At 33.9% G+C, this 16,124-nt stretch overlaps 1 non-coding gene across 1 annotated transcript; it reads right to left on the bottom strand.

The window, feature by feature from the left end:
* Window positions 1–14,308: 14,308 nt before the first annotated feature.
* On the bottom strand, window positions 14,309–14,440 carry LOC117708015 (small nucleolar RNA SNORA17). The gene has a single exon (XR_004606750.1). It is a non-coding gene; the product is annotated as a small nucleolar RNA SNORA17 (small nucleolar RNA).
* Between the last annotated feature and the right edge of the window lie 1,684 nt (window positions 14,441–16,124).

The raw sequence follows: 16,124 nt of genomic DNA, 5'->3' as shown, positions 1-16,124 counted from the left end.
CCTACAACATCTGTCACCCATTGATCACTGGGTTTACTTCAGCACATCCAGCTGGCAGGGTGGCTTTGCACTTCCTATGTTGTATCTGTGTATATTTCTTCTGAGGCTGAGTGCTTGGTAGAAGTTGAAGACCTTTCCAAATAATCTTCCAAAAATGATGATTCATTAGTCAAATCAATATGTATAATGACAAACCTTCCCTGCTAAAACCTCTCTGTAACACCTTAAATATTTATATTAAAAATATACCATGACATTTCCCTAAACAAGAGGATATACAAAGCCTTTATCTCTGATTTGTTATCTTGGCCATTATATTAATTATTTCCAGCCACAGTATCAAATCCAGTTGCTGTGCATAGTTAAGAAAAAGATAACAATATCTTGATTTCTCATTTCTCCTATTTATATATAATGAATCATTCCTATTTTTGTCCAAAGTAATTTACATGCAGTGAACATTACAGGTGGCACTGTTCCTTTTGTATCTAATCCTGCTGCCCAATTCTATTGACTCAGCCTAAGGATACATGTAACATCTGAAAACATAAAAACAGTAAGCATTTTCTTGGGTCCATTAAAAGTGAGATAAATATTTTATATCAGCTAAGAAAATGAAATTATAACCTCACATTAGAACCGAGATTGTCTTCATCCCTGCAAGGCTGCAAACATGTAGAATATGGTGATGATCAATGTGAACTTCTGACACAGATTGGTGCTGCTTCCATTCTTTTGAGGATGTGTCAATAGTTCATAACTCCTCAAGGCTTATTTATACTTTACAAATTCTTTCATTGCTTAAAAAGAACATTTTCAAATAAATTTCTTCACCCTGAAGCTAAAGTAATCAGTGGATCTATGTTTGTTTGACTACAAACATATCTTTAAACCAGTAAGCCAAAATGACAGAGAAATTCTCCAGATGCAGACTGATTTTGAGTCAAATCTATCTCTCTATATTTCTATCTGTCTAACTATCGTCTATCTATCTATCATCTATCTATCATCATATAACTTTCTCAATGTATAGTAATTTGGGTAATTACTGTAAATTGAAAGAGATGGAGACTGCTCCAGATATGCATATCTACTCTCGCTATATAGAGATTCTAAATATCATTTATCTCTATCTATCTATCTATCTATCTATCTATCTATCTATCTATCATCTAGCTATCTATCATTTATTTAACATCTATCTACTGATATATTTATTCATTCATCAATCAATACATTAATATATTATTTAATATGCTGGTGCACAATATTACATACTTCAGGCAACACTGACTCTATGTACATCAGAGGATAACCTAGAGCTCCTGATCCTTTGACTTTTTACCTCATTATTGCAGGAATTATGGGTATGTGCCCCTGTATCTCTTTACACAGTACTGGGAAACAAATCATAAATTCTTACATCTGGTAAAAATGGTGTCCTTTTACCAAATGAGATACAATTTCAGGTCTATCTTCATGAACATCTGACTTTGATGATACACTCTAGATTTAAATGCTCTTGAAAATTCTGCAAATCTTTCATAACCTCATTTTTCCAAGGCTTTTTCATACAATAATAACTTTCCACCTTTCCCGTTTTCACTGACCCTTCTATTCTACTGACATTTGAAACGTGAATTATCCTCAAAATTCAGCAAATCTTCTTGATCTTCTACCTCCTTAGTAAGTTATTGTTTTGTAAGGGCATCAAAATTTTTAAGGATTAGTTAATGTGTCTCAATATCACTACATTGTAATCTATAAGAAACTAATAATAATTTTAAAATAAAATTTGTCTTATTGTCTTTACTCACCATTTAGACTAAGAAGTAACACAGAATATATGAGGAATCAGTTCCATAAGTGATCTTCTAGCCCACTGACAAATTTTCTTGTGTAAAAAAAATCCTAAACCATGATATTGAAAAAGATGTAAAACAATGTTGTTTAATTTCTTACCTTTTTCTCAGTCTTTCCTTGCTTATTAAATGATTTTGCTTCTCTGTTCCATCTAGTCTTAGAAGTGCAAACCACTTAATCACAACATATCAAAAATTTTAATTAAATTTATCTACAAAGCACATGAGTCTGATCCCACTGGTGAACAGAGATTGCTGACAACTTTGACTGCACTAATTTCCAGATGACTAGGTTACTCTATCAGTACTTATAGAATGAGGACATTGAATTCTACAGGTTTGTTAAATCATAAGAGGTGAGAAGGACAATATTACACCTATTTATTTTTCAGTAGATTTGATAACAGAACATTAGATGGTACTCGTTACTGTATTTAACATGATCAACAAATAATACACAGATTAGCTTACATAAAAAAAAATCATTCAGTGAAATAGCCAATTATCCTAAGACATTCTACATTATGTAATGGTACAAACTTTTTCCCACATTAAAAAGTCTTTAAGGTTAGCATTTTCAACAGTTAAATGCTGGTAAGCACACTAGACTAGTAGTTGCTTTTAAAGTGTGAAAATGTACAGTTTTCTGGGTTATTTCTGCTGTACTTATGACTGTATTAATACAATTTGTTGTAGTAAAAAAGGACAATTCAGCACAAATAATAAAATAGGACATGCCCAATTATTATGTTGCCCTGTCGTCAGAGTATTTTCTTATCCGTAAGCTTTACAAGAAAAATAATATGCACTTGCCTTTTTGCTGACATGGTAACATCTACTTAACTGACCCAGGCAAACAAGGAACAAATTCAAGATCTCCAAAACTGTTGACAGTGTTGTTTACTATGATGCTGATAGTGGTGTGACTGAGAAGCAGTCAGTAGAGGCTCTCATTCAAATTTCTTCAAAAGGACGATTTGGATTTACTATAGATTTGAAGATAATTTGTTCATTTTTATTTAAGACCTTCAGCTGTTCAATATTTGCTTTTATAATGCAATTTGTCGTGTGTGTGTGTGTGTGTGTGTGTGTATGTGTAAGGATTTGCATGATACCACATTGAGGGGGAGGTCACAGTCTAGCTTCTGAGAGTCCGTCTCCTTTTCCACCTTGCTGAATTATAGTTTCACTTGTGTCTGCTGAACTGTGGACTGCAGTTGAAATGATCCTGGCTTCCTGGTGATTTCCTGTCTTGTTTCCTCTCAGTAGGTGGGACTGAGATTACAGAGGCTAGCTACCACACCCTTTTTATTGTGAGTTTCTTGGTTCATGTTCAGGTTATCAAGTTCATATGGAAACTGCTTTTACACATGGAGGCAAATCAGTAGTTCTCATAATTTAAGATTTAAAACATTTTAGCCAAATGGTTAAATGAAGAGTATGCAATTAGACAATAGTGGCTATTGGGTTATGATATTTTCATTATACCTGGCTTACTATTTCAATGTTTCCTATTGTAAGTAAAATAGTAAAGATATGCTAAAACAAAATATAGAGTGCCATATCATTTATTCAAAAATGTACCTTAATAATTTTTTGGCAAAATTACTTTCAGAGAGATAAAATATACAATCAGAAAATATTATAAGCAAAGTATTTGAGAAAAAAGATGGTATCCATTTATTAATAATCCAGGTTTTCCTGAACTCCACAGGTATGTTCTTCTCTCCCAACATTAGAAATTTCAGTTGGAATTTTATATAATTAATGGCATGATGGTAGCATCGCTGTATATTGCTTGCTTTTACTTATTCATGTTGAAAATGATCAAGAGAGAAAAGAAACAAAATACACAATAATATACTATGGAAACTAGATTCAGTTCAATTGTTGTGGCCATCCATGAGAATAAAAGAACATAGAGAACATAAAGAAGTAACCCAAGAGTAATAACTATATTCTCAATTATTATGTAATTGACATACCATGTCAATAGGTGTCTAAGGTACATGGGAATGTGGCATCTATTGTTACCTCCCAGAAATGTCCACAAGGAATCTCTGTAACTACTTTAAGCACCAATGATTCTTCAACTGCAGAATTGCTTAAAATGAAATACATAAATTCACCCTTTATCATATGGCATCTCATTTAAACATCTTCAAAAGTCTAAATATATTGCTTGTTGTGTACAATACAGCAATATATTGCTGTATTGCTTGTTGAAAAATTAAACGGATATGTGTTTTTATAGTTATTATGATACCATTGAGCAAAAGAAACTCGTGGAGTTTTCCTAAAATCCAGTCTTAGCAAACAATTCTTCTGTCTGTATATTGCTTTATTTTACTTTAAAACAAATGGATGTAAATAATAATTTACATTGTATGCATGAAAATATTTCAAAATCCATGCAGCAATTTTGCAGCACAATGAAGTTGATGGGCTTATTTTTCTTTGGATGTTCAATTATATTATATGAAGTTGTTTTTCATCAGTATAGGAGTGAGGCTGTATGTGTTTGCCTATATATGAGTGTAATCTTGAGTATAGAGGTCAGAGCTTGATGCTGAGTGTCTTTACCAGCCACTCTCAATATTAATTTCAGAAAAAAAAGCTTTACCACTGAACTTGAGGCATACTAATTAGGCTAAGCTAAATGGCCAGAAAACCACTGGGTTGTGTTGTATCTCCTACTGGCCACAGTTCTGTGATTACAAGCATGCACCTCTGTACCTAGCATTTATAGCAATCTAAGGATTTGAACATAATTCCTAACATTTGAACAGCAAACATCTTATGCACTGAGCAACTCCTGAAGCTTTAATTGAGATAAAAAAAAAAAAAAAGCCATGTATGTCAAGAACATGTGTCCCTAGCATAACTCCATAACCTTTCTCATTTCCCTCATAACTCTCACAGGATACATAATTAAGAGATATACATATTCCTAAGGCAAAGTTAGTTTTCTTTTGTTTTTCATTTTTTTTAGAGGCCCGGTAAGCTCAGCATCTTCAGTTTGATAAGGTATACTGAGACAGGATAGGGTTAGTGTAGTTCTTTGGAGTAGCTAGAGAGCAGTTGAGCTTTTTCTATACAACATGGGTACTTGAGTTTGGATCTACAAATCTAACATAAAAGGTGGATATGAGTTACACATCATGAACCACAGTTTTGGGCAACAAGAGGCTGAAGAATCTCTGATGCTTACTTTTTAGCTAGTTTAGAGAATCATTTAGATCCAGGATCAGAGAAAGATCTCTTTGTCAAAAATAAGAGAAGTAATTAATAACTAAGAAAGTCAAACAGTGAACATTTTTATCATACCACATACAAACACATACACAGATACAAAGCACTAACATCCTAATGACTTGTGTGTAATTGATATAATTATATCACTTTATTAGAAATACTTTTTTGTAACTGTAGGGAGTTTAATACATATGTAATCAGGTCTAGCCCCATGGTCATAGGTAACATTGATATTTCTATTATCGTTTTCTTTTCTTTAAATCTTCTCTTTTGTTCAGGGTTAGGTACATAGATTTATGGTTTGGGAGGAGGTCTGATACATTCAAAGCTCTCTAGATTCTGTAGGAAAGATTTGTACCCTGAAATGAATCTGAGAGTAGTGACCATTCTTTTCTGTGTCAACACTGAAGTGTGAGAGAAAATCAAATGTGAATTATTTACTGATTTATTCCTTGAAATTCCGTGCATAGATATTATACATTCTGTTCAGTCTGTACCCTCTTTAATCCTCCCTCTCTCCCTTCAAGCCCCCTCTGCATCTCACTAAGACCTATCCATCAGGAACAAAAGATAATATCCTGAGGGTCCACGTTGTGTGCAAAACTGTCAGAGTTGTTTTCCATTAAAATAATGTAAGTTTGCTTTTGTGTAATATCTGAATTTCTACATGGTAATTATTTCAAAAGTAAGCACACAATTTTAATGTGAAGTGTATGACTAAACATCGTGTATGTGTGTGTGTGTGTGTGTGTGTGTGTGAGTCTGAGTATATTTATATAGAAATTGTGCTGAAGTATAAACTAAGAATTTCAAGATACATTGAAAATGTCTGCCAAGTTTCAGTGTTCACATTAATAAGCATCACTGATCAGACATCTGTAAAGTGATTTCCTGGAATCCAGTCATATTTTCTAACTAACCAATGGCATGTCTGTTCAAAGAATTTCATGATAAATGCTTAAGTTTAGTGGTGGTGAGGCTCATTAGAATCCTTGGAAAAGAACAACATTCTCTTCAGGGACCTCACAAGACTATATACATGAACACGCTGTGTATGAGCTGTCATTATTAAACGTTAATTTAAATAGTACTATTTGTTATTCTCATACAGAAAATTGTGTTTGTTTTTTTTTCTGTTCTTAATTAAAAAGTAAGGTTAAATTGCTACTTTCATATTTTTACCAGGAGTAATAATGTTTCATTAAATGTTTATTCTAACAGTGGTTTCATCACAAATATATCAATTCATCAGAAAAATATTGGCCAGTTTCAGGGAAAGTAATTTCTATATATAAGATATTAAATGGTTTACAGTACTTTGGTATTCAATTTTCATCTATATTTTAGTCAAAAAATAAATTTATACCATTTTCTAAAGCCAGGTAATTGGATAAAATATTTTAGAGTGCCTAATTTTGAGGTAAATTCACTTTATCCTATGTATTTATTAAGAACCTGCCATGTCAGTGTTCTGTGCATTAGGAACATAGCAGTAATGGTGAAAAGTACCAGCCCATATAAAGTTGAAACTGTACAGAGTAAAATATAAGTTTGATATCTCATGAATATAGAATTGAGTAGCAAAAGACATTTATGTGATTTTTTAATGAAATTTGATAGAACAGAGAGTACAGACAAAATCTTCAACTCATTCAGACTATAGTTATTTAGACTTGACAATTAGATCAAAAAGTAAACACAGAGAAAGAGACGCCAAAACAACAATAAATGTATACATTGTACATTATTGTTAAGCATTCACATTAGGTATTTCAGACACTTAAGTTTTATACATTAATCAAAAAATATTAAAAAATATTATCTATCATGATCAAAGCAGTTTTATCTAAGAGGTATAGATATGTTTTTTAAATCAACAGATGTAATCTAGTTCGTATGTAATGTAGTTCATGAGTAGCCTCAAGTTTAAAAACTATATGATCATCCCGTTAGACACAAAAAACATTTTAAGAAAATAACAAGTATCTCTATACGATGATAATCCAAAGAATCTAGGAATTCAAGAGCAAATTTCATCATTATAAAGGCAATTATAAAACAAGCACCAGATTTATATTTAGCAGAAAAAAGCTCACAGAATTTCAATAAAATCAGGACTATAGATTTGTCCACTTTCTCCTTTCTTATTCAATATGGTACTGGAAGATTTAGCTAGGGCAATAAGATAAAAGAAAGGGATCAGAAGGATACACATAAAAATCAAAAAAGTAAAATTATCCTTATTTTCACATGATAAGGTATCATATATAAAAGACTAATCAACCACCTGAAATCTTCTGCAGCTGGTAAACACATATGGAATCTAAGACAGTGCGGAAGTAAAAAACAAAAATCAATGTCCTTCCTGTACACAACTGACAAAGATACCAAGAACTAAATCAGGGAAATGATTCTATTAACCATATTCCCTGAAATAAAACATATTGTGTTAAATATAAATAATGTATTGCAACACAGGTACAATAATGACACTAAAACAAAATGAAGAAGGTACCAGAAGATAGTAAGACTTCCCATACTCAAGGAACAGTTTTTTAATAAACAGTTTTTTAACAGTTTTGTAAGGTGGTGAAAATTACCACCTTACAAAAAGAATGTATAGATTTAATCCAATACCTATCACTTACTTACTTTTTATAAGAATAAGTTTCTTTTCTCTTGAATAATTATATATTTTAGCATATACTATTATATATCATTGCTGTAACTAAAAGAATTAGAAGGCATGTAATTTTAAAATGTGATGTTTTGTTTAAAGGTTATTTCCCCTGAAATATGCATAAAACCTCCTTTTGTTGCTAAACACTAGTGAAATACTGATTTAGAGACATTTTAGATTCCTATATTCTTATGGTATAATAATTATGGAAAAATATCTAATATTTTCCTTCTTCCAAAGAATAATAATATACTTTAAAATTTTCTTTACTCACTGTAAACTGTGGTAGAAATTAATGTACAACTTACTTAACTGAAAATAAATATCTAAATATATTCTATCTCATGTTTAATTTTATTTTAATATTTTATCAATGATAACATTACCAAATAATTTTTCAGATAAACATGCAGTTTAATAAATGAGAACATGTAATCATCAAAGATTTTAGCTTAAGGAAATATATAGACTAGCTTTAATGAATAGATCTTCAAAAGTGCTTATATTAGGAAACAGTGAAGAAAAACCAACATACAATAGATTTGAGCATAAAGATTACTCCAGAACTAAATGGGGACTTGACAACTATGATAAAGTATAATATATTTCCAGTTTTTAATTTATTGTAATCGAAGAAACTAGTTGGTTTACCTAATATTGAAACCGTTCAATCTATTGATGATTCATTTTTCTTTTTCTCTTCTTGATTTCTTTCCTTTTAAATAATTTTAATTTATTCTTTTTGCATATTTTGCATCCTGACTGCAGTTTTTTCTTACTCGATTCTTCCCAGACCTTACCTCCTATCTCCCCCACATCTCCTCCTTCTGTGTTTCTCTCAGAAAAGAACAGGCCTCCTAGAGGTATCAACTGAACACAGCATAACCAGATACAACAAAAATAGGCACAACCCCCCCCATGTGAAGGCCAGGTGAGGCAACTCAATAGGAGCAAAAGGGTCCTAAGAATGAGCAAGAGTCAGATATACCTCTCACACACATTGTTCACATTGTTAAGTGTCCTACAAGAATTCCAAGTTACAAAACCGTAATAGAGGACCAAGCTCAGCCCAATATAGAGTCTCTGATTGTTGTGTCAGCCACTGTGAGTTCTCACAAATCGATTTGTGAATTAAGTCCATTTTCTACTTTGGTTAGGATGAAGAAAGTCATGCAATTAGTTGTAGCTGTTTGTTACATCTGAGGCAAAAATTTATTTGAAAGTGTGATCTCTTCCAATTTTGCTTTCCTGGTATAATAACTGCCCCCTGTGGTGGCTCCTTCAGCTTTGATTCCTGAGAGACTTAGGAAGAAGAGAAATATCCTACAGATATGAATGTCTGTGACCAACATACTAATTTAGAAATTCCAATTGTTTTTGGAAAATACTAAGATTCTGGGGGACATTCAGGAAACTTGCCTGATAGTCTTCTGCATTTGTCCCTTTTTTTTTTTTTGCTGTTAAACTCTACTTAATTTTCAATTGTTAATATGCTTTTAAAACATTATTTAATACAAAAATAATCATTTAAATATTTTTTACTTAAAATATGGACAACACTTGTTACTGTCATGATACCTTAGCTCAATTCATTTTATCTTTCCCCCACACAAACATGATAAAATTAAGTTGTTGATTCGGTTCTCTAAAAAAAATATTTTTTTTTTTTGCCTTTTATTAGATGGAAGTCATTTTATTGCTGTGTTCAGACAAAGGAATCAGGGCATGAGAGGGACATTATACATTTTCTAGAATCTTAGAACAAAGCTCATACCTGCTATTTTTATGTTTATTACGTTTGTCAGTTTATTGACATTTTTTACCTAGATATAAATGCTTTCAAATGATGGTTTAGTAACTTAGTAACTAAATCTAATGAATGCTATTGCTCACTATTGAAATGAAGAGTTGCCTTAACAGACTGACTCCTCTTATTAGTTATTCAATTTCATTCATATGACAATAATTATTCCCAAGCTCACATTTCTCTAATATTTATTTAAATTTGGTCTCACTGGAAGGATACTTGCATTTAAATAATGTATGTGAAGTATTCAAATCAAGTAATTTTCAGCATCAATGATCATGTTTCTTTATAGCCTGGCAAATAGACCACACTGGGAAGAGAAATATCACACACACACACACACACACACACACACACACACACACACACACACACCAAAGAAAAAAATATTCAGAAATATTCAAAAGCTTCATTAAAACATTGAAAGAAAAAAGTGATCTATTTTTTACTTTTCTTTTAAGATTTCAGAAAGAAATTAATCTAGAGATTTTTTAAAAAGTAAATTCAAGTAATATATAATGTGATGTTCCTCATATTCAGTCACTGTTTTATCATAAAAATAAATGGTTAAGAAAATATAGTTTAAGTTGATGTAAAGGAAATAATTTTCTGAAAACATAAATGATAACTATTTATGACAAAATGCCTATAAAATGTTCTATGTATTCTGAGATGCTCAAGAGAATAGATTGGCAATAAATAAATAAATAAACAAATATTTTTTTGTGAATTCTGTAAGATCTACTTAAATATTTTTTAATTGTGGTTAAATTATTTAAATATTTGAGTATAAGAACTTCAACATAAATTTAGCCATAGTAAGACTGTTTAACATTCTATAATTAAACCATGTATTAAGCACTATAATTCATAGTGTGTTAAATTTTAAATAAGCAGAAAGCTTAGAAAAAGGGAATATTAAGATATTTTTCTCTAAAAGTGATTTACCTTGTGTTTACTCATCAAAAAAGCAAACAATATTTAAATTTGTTCTAGGAATATATATTTTGTAAGTTTTTTTGCATTCCATGACACTGTAACATAAGATTGCTCATGAGTTTTTCCTGCAGTTTTCAAAATGAAACTTGGAAGGAATTGTTAACTGATTTCCTGAGGGTAGCCATCAATAAAAATTAACATTATTTCTCCTGATTGAAGATAACACTACTCATTTTGAGAATTAGTGAAAAGTGATTTGGGAATTTGTAATATGGATTGATGATGCATTCTCAATGCATCTTATTAGATTCATGAAGTTAGTTTGGTTTAAATCAAGGTTAAATAATGAATTAGATCAAAATATTCAAAGCTCATCAAAAGAAAATTTAAGAGTTAGTAAAATGAATACATTATTAGAATGTGAAATAATAGTCTTTCATGCCACAAGTAAAGTAAATAAAGAAGCCAATGTTGAATTAGTTTATACCTGAAAGATAAACTACATTTTAATCCATAAAATGCCATATATACCTTTTATCCTGCCCATGTATTCTATCAGACGATTCTGCAAATAGATAGATAATATTTGTGAACAACAACATGTGATTTCTCAGGAATCCACTTTTTTCATGTTGTGAAACTGAGAAACAATACATTGAGCAGACAATTTCATCATTCTGTGTCCACTTTAGTTCTTGTCCAAATGATGTAAGTACACAAATAGACACAGCTGTGTTATTTCCTTTACTGTGTATTGTAAGTTAGCACACACACACAGAAAAAAAATAAAAATAAAAAAATCCAGTAACAATTTTACCTTAAGCTTTAGGTAGTAATGAACCCACATGAAGGAGGTAGCCAGGATATTTAAGTCTATCCTGCAAAAGAATGCAATTAAGTGTTTAGTTTTATGATCTCAATAAGCAATCATATTTAATTAATGTGATAGATCTCTGTGATTATTCATGATAAAAGGTAGGAACTAATTGTACTAATGAATTTCTAATAAATAATACAAATAAATATATAATAAACTATACTAATGAAATTTCAAGCATTCATCAAGGTTTTTTTGAATAGGTACATTCAAAATAATAATGGCAGGTATGCAATAACTGTCTATTAATCTCCTCCATTTTGACTGAGTATAAGGAAAGCATGTTAATTACCTTGAAGTTCATTCTTAAACTGCATATGTTTAAATGGTTCCTCAAACATAAATATGTTATATAAATAAAAGTAGAAAATATAATGGTTATTTATATCTTTAGTATTTTGAATTTGGTATTATCACGTCCTTTCTTGTTTGTTTGACTTTGTATTATTTTTACCTTTTTATTAATCGGTTGTGAGTTTCACACTACGCACTTCAATTCCACTCATCTTCCTTTCCCCTTTTAAATGCCCTATACCCTTGCAACCTGCCAACCTGCAACAGAAAGAAAAATAATCTTGTTGTGGACAGTGTAATATGTCATAGTGTATGCCACAGTATACCTTTTGGTTCACATGTCTAGTATGAGGCTTCTGGATTCTGCTATACTACCAATATTGAAACCTTGCGGGGGCTCCTCTCAAATATACTGTTGTTTCCCTGTATCATGGAGATCCTACTGTTTTGAATCTGTAGGACCAGCCCCTTCACATCCACCAGCAGTTTATCAGTGGGGTGGATGCTGGGGTGGGCCATTCCAAATCCCTGGATTAGGGCCTGGGAGTTATCTGATCTAGTCAGCCTGTCAGCTCTCCCAAACCCACACTACTGGATCAAGCTCTCCTGCCCTGCCCTGCCCTGCCCCAACAGGACAATATATTGCTGCAGCCACCTACAAGGGACAGATCTAGCTTTACTACTTTCATGTCCTTGGGCTGATTTAAGTGTGTGCACCCATATCATCAGGCCATTTCTACCCTGCTGCCAGGTGACCTGCAGGAACCATTCTCCTAAGTTTTGCAGCCATTGAGGGGATGAGGGACAAGGTCAGGTGTCCTACTCTCATCACCCTGGAGCCCAGTCTCCCACCTGCCATGAATGGGATAAAAGATAGCATCTCTTATCCCTAGCGATAAGAGGCAGGAATCTTAGGGATAAGAGAAAGGCATCTCTCTTTTTCTGCACCACTGCACAGTAGATTAGACTCAGGGTTGGTTCATCTGTGCTTCCTACTAGTGCTGGCTCACTAGCAATTTCTACATGCATGGACTCGTTTAGCATGATCCCTAGTTTGAGGTGCAGGGCCCGCTCTCTGAAGTGCTGTAGCAGGTGCGAAACAGGGACAGCTCACCTGCTTTCATGACTCCATTGGATCCAGCTGTGCCTCCAGCAACATGTAAGAAGGACAAAAGGGAGGGGAGGGAAGGGAAGGAGATATCTCCCTTGCTGACACCAGCATACAGCAGAGAAGAGGCAGGGTTGCCTCTCCCACACTCATGCCGTCCAAGCCGGCTCATTTGCAACCTTCATATCCAAGGCCAGGTGTGCTGAACTGCCCAGCTAAGGTGAAGGCACATTTTCTCAAGTGCTGCTGTAGGTGAGCTCTCTCTGATGACCTCAGGGCCAACTCTCCCACCTGCTAAAAGTGGCATGGGCTGAAAGAGAAATTCTCTCCCTAGGCCATGTCACCACACTTCAGACAATTGGTAGGAACAACTCCTCCACTATGCTGATGCCTTTAGTGCAGCTTATTCATGCCCACACCAGAAGTGTCAGCTCCACTGTGCTGCCCAGGAAAGGTTCAGATCCTGCCTCTACCAAGTGCTCCAGCTGATGAGGGGCAGGGATAGCTCTCCTGCTCTCATGACACCAGGGGCAGGTCTACTGCCTGGCACAGTTGTTGAGGGGATGAGGAGATGAAGTTAACTCTCTTTCTCCTTCATATCACTGCATGGGAGAAAAGGGGCAGGGTCATTTCTTTCATGCTCATACCCTTGTGATTTGCTTGCTTGCAACTCTCACAACCAAGACCAGCTCTCTTGTGCTTCTGGGCAATGTGTGGGGTCCACTCTCCTGAGTACTTCAGGTGGTTAGGAGCAGGGTTAGCATACCTGCTCTTACACATCCAGGGCAAGTTCTCCCATGATGCCAGGGAGAGAGGTGAGGCATTTCTTTACAGCCTCAAACAAATATCATTATGCCATAGCCCAGACCAGGGACATTCGCTTGGCCATAGGTGGCAACAGACCACTGGTGCTGCAGGGCGATGGACACAGATGTGGCCACTAGTGGCACTTTAGACCATGCTCCACATGTTCTCTGGTGGTATCTTCAGCTACTCACATCAGTCTGTTCCTCACTATCCTTGAGTCTTGTTTTGCCTCTCTTCATTGTGTCCACATCTTTCTGCTTCTCTTTTTCCCCATTTCTCTACTATTTATTTGCTCTTCTTATTGGTGTCCAGGATCTCTGAGTGTCTGTGGATATCTCAGAAGTGGTCTCAGGAGTCCTATGCCCTGCTTCTGGATTATGGCACTGGGCAAGGGTCATCTCAGGCATGGTCTTTCCCTTCCTCTAGTCATGACTCTCTGCAAGGTCTGCATGGCATATGACTAGTGGTCATCTCAGGCTAGCTTCCTATCCTAGTCCAGCCTATGGTGCTGGACTGATGGGTGTACCCACTCATGGTTCCATATAGGGGTTGTTTGTCTTGGCCTCACTTCCAACAAGACACTTTGGTCTTAGGCATAGTTTATCTTTTCTTAGATCCCATCTGGGCCTGTGTGAAGCAAGACTTATGGTTGTTTCCAGTTTGAATTTTTTTTTCAGGAAATGTTAGGCTGTTAATTATTCAGGTATTTATGGATCAGAACACTGAGCTTAGAAATAGCCTGTCCCCTCTCTGCCTCTTACTGATGTGCATGTGACACAGCAGCCACACCTGTAATGCCTCTGGGGTCAGGATGTTGTTATATTCTTGACATGCACTTGCCTAAATAAAATGAAAATTCAAAACACAAAATATGACCATTATTAATACATCTTGGAGAGATAAAAGCAGAGCAAGGCACCCTTGATCATTTTCCTGACCACTTATTAGAAGTGTCTCTATGCTGTCATTAATGGAGATTCTCCTTCAAGGTTTCCGTGTCCTTGTCAAGTAATTGCCTCAGAAGCAGATCAATGAGAATCTATAAAGGAATTAGGATCAAACTAAGTTTAAATACCCTTTTCTAAGTAGAAAGGCCCTTTGCACATCAGCATACAGCAATTAATATACATTTATGCTTGCCACCATCCCTGATTCCTGTCTATTAGGCAAAGGATTTACATAGAAGCAAGATGATTTACAGAAATGCAACACATTCACAAAACATTTTGAATGTGTTATTGGAGCATCCAAAATTTCTCCAAAGCTTTACCTTGAGAAGATTAAAGTTTTTTTTTTTTTAAATGGTTAAAATGCCTAGAGAAATGTTCCACATGGTGGGAGGAAATTAATTAAATCAAGAAGCATTTAATTTAGTTACTTTTATCAGTGGCCAATGTGAAAGTCAAGAACTTTCAAAGTCTTTATAACTCCTTATCAATTATGTATTTAAAAGTACTCAGTATTAGCTGTCAATATATTCAAGTCTATATTTCATTGTAAAAATTATTGTTTGAAGACATAAAATGGGAAGAGAGAACATAGAGATTTACTACTGCTATTCTTAGTGACTTTATGATAAACAATAGGTAGTCTATAATATTCTACTGGTAAGGAAATGTAATTAAAATAAATAGTAGGTTTTCTCTATTATTATTATTAGATTTAATTACAGTTTCTTACTAGTAAAATTTTATAGACTACCATAAGACACCAACCAAAGAGCAAACATGGCCTGGCCTAAGGGCCCCTGCAAATATGTAGCTGAGGACTACCTTCTCTGGCCTCAATGAAAAAGGATATGCCTAATCTTGTAGACACTTGATGCACTAGGGAAGAGGGATACACTAGGGAAGAGGTGGGTGGTGGCTGGTAGTGTGTCAGGAAACACCTTCTCAGAGTCAAGGGGAGAAGGGATGGGGTGAAGAATTCTTGGAAGTGGAACCTGGAGGGGGGGGAACATTTTGAATGTAAATAAATAAAATATTTTAAATAAAAAACTAATAAATAATAGAAATTATTAAAATCTGTGCTATGACCAATTAAGTAAAGTTAATAGCTTAATAACAAATGTGATTTGATTTTCTCTTTAAGTTTATTTGCCTAGATTTAGGTTGTTGAAAATTAAGTGCAGTATATTGTGTTATTTTTTGGGTTGATTAAAATAAATGCTCAGCTGAGTATAGGTCACACATTCCTGTAAACTCAATACTGAATAATTGGAAATAGTGGTATCAGCAATTGAAAGCCATCCTTTAATACCTAGTTATTTTAAATAAAAACAGGGCTACAAGAGTTTTTGTCTCAAAACATACTATAATATAAATACAATTCTTTCCTTTTTTGCCTCAGATTTTTAAAAGTTTTATATTATCATAAGCTTATAAATATTACATGATTTCAAATGAGCACCATCAAGAAACAGGCACACATTCCACACTGAGGGGCAATCATTTGGTGAGGTAGCTACAATACATCCACATTAACTCTTCACAGGA

The sequence above is a fragment of the Arvicanthis niloticus genome, chromosome 4 (genome assembly GCF_011762505.2).
Source record: "Arvicanthis niloticus isolate mArvNil1 chromosome 4, mArvNil1.pat.X, whole genome shotgun sequence".
Lineage (NCBI taxonomy): Eukaryota > Metazoa > Chordata > Mammalia > Rodentia > Muridae > Arvicanthis > Arvicanthis niloticus.
Note: the sequence above shows the minus strand (reverse complement) of the source record. Positions and strands in the feature narration are given on the sequence as shown.